This window comes from Pipistrellus hanaki (genome assembly GCF_964339955.1).
Source record: "Pipistrellus hanaki genome assembly, chromosome: 2".
NCBI lineage: Eukaryota > Metazoa > Chordata > Mammalia > Chiroptera > Vespertilionidae > Pipistrellus > Pipistrellus hanaki.
The window spans coordinates 29507945-29516143 of record NC_140504.1 but is presented as its reverse complement, the minus strand read 5'-3'; positions in this window follow the sequence as shown (position 1 = coordinate 29516143).

Here is an 8199-nt window from a genome sequence, read left to right as displayed (position 1 = left end):
ATAGCGACCTTTTTATATATTCTGCATTTAGTATAGTGGGTAGAGCCTGTGAACCCTGAGGGAAAAAATAAAGCAGAGCCTAGCAGCCATTTCTGCACAGCCTGCACTGAACTGTCTGCCTGCACTGTGCTTCTGCCATCTGAACCAGCCTTTTTAAAAGGAATTCCTGGAATCCTATTTCAACCAAGTGAACTGAGGCTTTCCTCATCCAATTGGAACTGTACAACTCTGACCAATCAGAGCAGCTCTATTCTGAATAAGCAGGACAATGCTTTTTGGAGCCCTCCTTGCATGAGGATGGACCAATCAGGGGCCTGGGGTGAGGACTTCTGTCCATTATAAGCCAGCTCCCCTCTAGCTTGGAGAGCACACTTTTGCTTTCTACCTAAAGTTGAAGACTGCAATGTCCCATCAGAGCAGACCAGCAGTGCAAAGCAGATCCACATATCAGAGAAGACATGGAGGAGCACAGTAGAGCTGTGTACCTGGAGAGGGGCTGCTTCACAGCTGAGCAGTTTTCACAGCCATGCTATATCACAATTGAACTGTTTTGCACAAAGTTTCTTTCTTCACTGCACCCAAATTGGAGATTCCTGATGGTGTTGAATTGATACCAACAACCATAGGTTGACACACTCAACAGTGATTTTTGAGTGTAAAAAAGCTTGACGCTTCTATATGTGCATATTTTAAATACCACTGATCTAAAATGTTTTGTACACAATGTTTTGTAAAAAAAATAGTTTTTTAAAATTGATTTCGGAGAGGATGATAGAGGGAAAGAGAGAGATAGAAACATCAATGATAAGAGGGAATCATTGATTGGCTGCCTCCTGCATGCCCCCTATTGGGGATCAAGCCTGCAACTTGGGTATGTGCCCTCACTGAGAATCGAATCTTCACCTGGTTCATAGGCCAACATTCAAACACTGAGCCACACCAACTGGGCAATGTGCTTACTTTTTAAAGCACTTCCATTATTTATAAGTTTTTTTTACATAAGAAATGTGTCTTTTCTACATTTGTGTCTTTTATACTTTCAGATATTTGTTTTATATATAAATCACTGAAATGAAATTAAAAATGCTTATAAACTATTTCTTAAGTTCAAAATTATTATTTTCACATTTATTATACATACTTCACTGTGCTAATCAATATGTAAATATGGGTGCACATCTTATATAATAAAAAGCTAATATATAAATTGTCCCCTCAACCAGGAGTTCGACCAGGAGTTTGACCAGGGTGCAGGGCTGGCCAACTGGCTGCAGCCCCTCCCCCCCAGCCAGCCATGTCCCTTCTCCCTGGCTGGCCCAGCCCAATTGGTCCCTATCGGGGCAGGCTGGGCAGACCCTACCCATGCATAAATTGGTGCACCAGGCCTCTAGTATACATATATATTAAAAGACTGTGTAGACCTGGCTGGCATGGCTCAGTGATTAGAGTGTTGGCCCAGGCACTGAAGATTCATGGGTTTGATTCCTGGTCAAGAGCATGTACCTGGGTTACAGATTCTATCTCTAGCCCAGTTGGGGTACATTCAGGAAGCAACCAATCAATGGGTGAGACACATTAATGTTCTCTCTCTTTCTCTCTTCCTCCTCCCCTCCCCCACCCCACACCTTCCTTTGACTCTGTAAAAACCAATTGGGGTGGGGGGGGGGAAGGTCTGTGTAAACATGGTTTGCCATGGATTTGGATATGCTATAAAGAAAATGATCTAGCCTGAAAAATAACCACATTTAGCAATAAGCCTTTGCTATAACTCAATAATTATTAAGTAGGTCTCAATCTTGTCCTTGTACTGAGTTTATACTGTGTATTGCCATTATACTGTGTTTCTGCTGTATTTGTTTGCATATGGTTTTTGGTTACTTTTGAGGAGGATACTAATGATGATTGTGTGTGGAGTGCTGGGGCCAAATACTAGAAGTAAAGTTGATAGTCATAAAGTGTCAAGTGCTTAGAGCTAGAAGAGTCTAGAAGACAGTGAATCCAGCTCCTTTATTTTACAAATGGAGAAACTAGGGCTCAGATTCACATCTTTGCCTTCATCACTGAGGATGCTCAATTGCTGGGAGCTTGACATAAAAAAAGGAGACTTCACAGGTTAAAGGAAGCACAAAGCTTATTGACTGTTTTTCCTCAGAAGGTTTCTTCCAAACAACACTGCTCTGCAACATGCAGTGGGATCCTAGTCAGAGCTCAGTAAGTGCACCCTTATTTATACCCAAAACGACATCATCCATTCATTTTGGAAGCTATGGTGCTCATCCCCACAGGTTCTCAGCTGTTGCTAAGAAGTCCCCTGATTTCATTGACCTCTGTGTGTCCTAGAGCCTTGACCTGTAAGGCTCCCTGGAGCCAGAATGTCTGCAGCTGTAGGATCAAAGACCCTCAGGGGGAAAATCCACTCTTAACTGAGATAAAGATGGGATGAGTTATTAGGAAAATCAGCTATATGCCCCAGAACCCTTGTTCATCTGGAAAATGCTTTGAACTGTATCCCCAATATAAACATCAAGCCCTACGACTGAAACACAGCACACACCAGAGATAGAATCTCCTGCCGGCCAGGCCACATTCCACCTGCCCTCCGAAAGGACTTGATATGCGTGGCACATAGTAAATGCTTAATAAATAATCTGTGAAATAAATGAATGAATGGCGTGATATGTAATAAAAGTCACAAATAAAGCAAAATTATTAAAAGCAAAAGATTAAGTGAGAAGTTAAAAATTAAAAACAGGGTTCTGCCTTAGCTGGTTTGGCTCAGTGGATAGAGCTTCGGTCTGCAGACAGAAGGGTCCCGGGTTTGATTTCAGTCAAGGGCATGTACCTCAGTTGCAGACTTCTCCCCGGCCCAGGCCCTGGTCAGGGCTCCTGTGTGTTTCTCTCGCATCCGTATTTCTGTCTTTCCCTCTCTCGTCCACTCTCTCTAAAAATCATCCTCAGGTGAGGATTAAAAAATAATAATAATAAAGTAAAAGTTGGATTCCTATTTCAATGTAAGTCCTGAAATTGATGTCTAGATTCTGTTTCCAGCTTCCTGGCAAGCAAGGCAAAAAGGCAATATGGTGGGCTTCACCTAATTCTCACTGTGGAAGAGAACACAGAATCCCAGGGTGTCATATGCTTTTCTATTTCTGTCATTTATGTCCTGAGGACATGCGAAGGTCCTTCCTTGGTTTGGAGCCCAAGTGATTGTTTGCAACAGATTAATAATAACCCTCCCAAGCGGTGGTTGTCCAAAGTCTCTGCTTTAAGAGAGTAACTCCGTTTCGTTACCACCCCCTGTCTGCCTGTAACTGTTGTTTCTGCACAGTCAGCCAGGACCGACTGTTTGAAGCTGAGCCCCACAGCATTCTTAAAATATTTCCCGGCTCCTCTCTACTTACACATGCCCTTCCTCCACTAGTCTTATAGGGTAGATGCTAGGATATTTTTGCAGTCTGCTATACTTAGCATGGCTTATAATCCTTGGCCACAGTTATCTCAGGCACCCCCTTAAGAGTCCCTTTGCAAATAAAGTAACCCGAGTAGAATAAAATCCTTGGTGATTGATTGATCTGAGATTCACAGTACACTTACAGCTCTCTGCTCTGGCTGCCTGCTGCCTAGTTTGTCCATTCCATTTAGATATTTTCTCCTATTTACAGCCAACCTCCATAATTTTCCTCCTGTTGTTTGCTATGTCTATAATAGCATCCATTGCTTTATCTGCAGTCATAATTCAAATATGAGCTTATCTTCTTCATGCTATTTGCCAAACAGAGCATGTAAGGGTCTGTGCACTTTAAATTCGCTTTTTTTTTCACTCCTCTTCACACTGGCAAGTATTTCTTTCAGTTCCAGAATTTTAGATCTAAAGGGAACTTACAATTAATTTTGGCTCCTTCATTTTTCACATGAGAAAACTAAAACCCAACAAGATGAAATGTTTTGCTTTTCAGTCAGTCCTTAGCCTGGTAAGTATTGAACCCGTTCAAGCTTTTTTTTTTTTTTTTTTTTTTTTTTTTTTAAACGGTGTTTATGTCTGTGTCATCTTTGTTTTGTGAACTAGAAGATTTCATTTCTCAATTCATTGTACCTTGTACCCTAGAGGGCACTCTACATATTTTCAACTGATAATAAATGAATGAACTAAGTAAAATAATACCATCATTTGTTTTATACTGAAAAAGGATTAATGAATGAATAAATACAATAGGGTCACTTTATTTTTTATTTTCTTTTTTTATTTAGGGTCACTTTAAAGTAAAAATAAAATTCATAAAAACTTTAAGTCATGTTATTTTAAGGCAGAATTGATAACACGAGTCTCTTCATTGTTCTATTTTAGCCTTATTACAGCATATGAATTATAAATACCTTTTTAAAAAATATATAATTCTGACAATTCTTTCTACTACAAATACCTGTTTTAATATTATGAATTTTACAAATCATCATCATGGAAAGACTCTATCCACATAGGTAAATCCCCTCTTCTGGAATACCAAATAGTCAGTGAGGGTCTCGTATATGAGAAGTGGATTTATAGAGTGGAAAACAGTTCAGACTTTGCAGAAGCTTCCACAAACAGGGGATGTGAGCCATTATTGGGAACAAAGAAGGGGTCATCTCCTAAAAACACAGGCAGCTTTGATCTTTTTCCTTGCCTTGAGCAAGGTGAAAGGGTAGAGCTTCAAGAAGTCTGATCTGTGTATTTAAGGGGAATGACACTTTCAACATGTATGGGCAAGTGGTAGGGTTACTCAAATGGCAAAAGAAAAAATATACAGGCTGCAGATCTTGTGACTATACAAATACCAAATGTAAAAAAATGTAAAATAGAATTTTAAAAATTAGGTTTAGCTATTGGAAATAACGAGTTCTTAAAAGGGAGTGATTAGGCACTATGATAATGCAGAATAATAAAAACCCAGTAATTTTGGACAGTGCATGTTCTTGTTCATAATTTAAAGTTCAATAGTTCTTTCTAGACTTGTATGCTTCCTGGACTTGTAACTACTGATACTTTTGACAGATCTGGGAAACAGTGACTCATTTATGGGAGCCCCTACCCCATCCCCCCAGTTTGAGAGATCACCACTAGGCAATGAAGGAAAGGTGTGACAGCTTTGCTTGTGTTTTGACTCATTCCTGGGAAATGTTAAGCCCTTCGAATATTTGCCAGTTTTTCTGGAGATAGCATATTTGTCTCTGCAAGGTTCATCCAGTTACTGTGCAATGATTTGCGGAAACACTGGTGATATGTGAGCGGTGTGTAGACAGTGCCTGGGAACATCTGTGACACCCACACCCTCAACTTCCAAAGAGCTTAAATCTGTTTGGCAAACATAGCACCATATTTTGCAACATTGCTTCTAGTGGGTAAATTCATCACGGATACTAGGATTTTACCTTCCTAAAGTTTTAACAGTTTAAATCTTAAAAGCTATCAAAGACTACATTATAAAAATTTTCAAAAGCCTCCTAATATTTAAATCAAAAAAGGGGGAAAGTAGAAGAATATCATGTAAGAAAAAATATCCTGAAAGTAAATTACATCTAGAAAATTTATACTTTAGAAAATTAATTGTAATGCTATCAGCAAGACACCCATGAAAAACACACATGGTGTCAAAACAAGCCAGAGGAAATTCATTTGGGAAAAAAGTGAAAAAGGATCCCAAGTCAAATTTATAGAAAACATTTCTTTATTAACTTTTTGTCAAGAATATGTTTGTATATTTTCAGAAAACAACTCCAAGACCATGTGGATTCTGGCAACAGAGAGGAATTGACAGGACTACTCCAACCATGAAGACAGAAGAGAAGCAGTCCAGAGATGGAAGTTGCTGATGACGCCTTACCATAATAGCAGTCAGCAGCTGTGTATCACTGCAGGTTGCCCAGGACCAAACCAGAGAGGGTTGGACCTGCATTACCACCATTTGCCCACCATCCAGAACTGATTTTGAAAATGTTTTTGTAGTAGGAACTTCTCACTCCTGCTCACTCTCCTCCACTGATGGAAAGTGACTTATCGATAGTATTAATTTTGTTTTGAAACAGACAGAAAAAGTATCGGGGAACTGTTCTCTTTGGTCACATCTGCAGTCACAGTCATTGCTTGGCAGATTCTGATAACTCCCAGGAGAATCCAAGCATGGTGACCAGAAGAAGAAAAATGACAGAAGGTTCTAACACTGGACCCCCTCATTCCATTGTCTCTAATGTAACTCAAGGGAGTAGATCCCCTCACCTGCCACCCAGTTTACTGGAACCCAAGTATAGGGCAGAAACCCAGTTATCCAAACCAAGTCACAAGGCCACAGATGAAGAAGCAAGGGCTGTTTGGTGTGGAGTCCCATTGTATCGGCCCGAGGCCCTAAATCCTTCTTGCCTTGATTCAGGTCTCCACATTGCTCTGGAACAAGTCTGTCCGCATGTAGAATCCAGAGCAGGGTCTACCATGTTGGGGGACCAGCAGTGCCACTACAGTTATGCAATTTGCACATAAAGTCACATGACCAGACTGAAACCTACCCATGAGCCCCTACTCTCCAAGCCATGTGTCTCACACAGCTTTGGCTTCTTGGCACCCCCTTGAGAATTCCTTTAGAAATAAAGTAACCCGAGTAGAATAAAATCCTTGGTTCTGGGGTGACCATGCCAGGAGGCTGTTTTGGCCCAAAACTCATAGGCAGGTCTTCACATAGACATTTCTGGAGATACCTCCAAAAGATGTTATACCTACAGCTATAGAGACAGCACCTTGGATTGAAGGCAGAAGACTGATCCATCATCCAATGTAGATCGTGTACCAAAACAAGACCACCTATCTCTGGTCATGAGACCTTTTTGTGAACCTGAGAAAGGCAGTCCTGTACCAGCAAGCATGATGGCAACAGAGAATAAACCAGATTTTAATCCCAGCTCTTCCCCTTAACTGATTTGCACATTCATTTTTGGTGGCTCTACCTATACACCACTTTTAAAAATAAATCTGAAAATTATATTGTAAGCAGCAAAATTATCTATGTTTGTCTTAAAGTGTTCATTGTTTTAACAAATATCAAAATTTCACCATTTTTGTAGCTAAGCTTAGCATACGTTCATTTTAAATTTCTCAGGACTTTCATGAAAAGTGGCCCGGATCTCTCCCTCTGACCTCTGAAAACCCCAGCCAAGGACCAGGAGGGAGGGAGAAAGGGGCTGCAGGGAGGCAGGCCTGACACCTTTCCTCAGCAAACCCTGCACTCACTGAGGCTGCCTGTCAGTTCTAATCATTTTCCCTACAGGAAATGTCATTGCTTCATTGCATTGCAAGAAAATGATGTCATAGTGTGGGGCCCTGATCCATTTCCTGACTTTTAACCTGAGTCTTGTAACCTTTTTCAGCTGTGCTGCACCCAGAGAAAATGAAACACATTGCAATGTAAAGGCCAGCGTGTCTCATAAAGGCCCTTGAGGCCCCAGGGTGGGGTTAACATCTTCGTACATATCAATGATTAAAATACAGCTTTGTTTGGGTGTCACATCCTGGATATGGCATGGACCCAGTACCTAGGAAAGCAAAGGGGAAGGAAATGGTATTCAGGATGTATTTGTAATTTCTTGGCAGAAACCCTTCCTCTCCCTATATTGAGTTTAATTAGTAGGGACAATGTTCAGTTTAATTAGGATGCCTTGCTTGGCTTGTTTTGGTGATGTTTTTTTCTGTTGTTAAACTCTCTGTGAAAATAGTGGTTCCCAAACTGATATCCTACATCTTAAATACTGCATTTGTGTCTCTGCATCTTAGAATTGGTTACAACCTCAGCCTAAATGATATTATTAAGCTATTTCCTGGAATGTCAAGGGCTGAAATTGCCCTGTCAAGAACGACTCTGTTCTTTCAGGGATTTCAGCGAACAAGGGCTCAGATTGCACTCTTGCTCTGTTATTATAAGTTTTCCCCGGCCGGAAACCACTGGGTCTCAGATAATTTGCATACAGCCAATGAGAGTGATCTACTGTTCTGTGGAGGTTTTCAAGATTGCATGACAACACCACGGAAGAATCTCTTATGGGGAAAGGGGATTTTTTTCTCCCTCCTTTTCCCTAAGCCCCATTTTAAATAGTTTCCTTCCCACAAGCTGATGTGTCCACATTCAAAGAGTTATAAGTAACCCAGCCCATTTTCCTGCCTTGGCCTCTGTCACTACT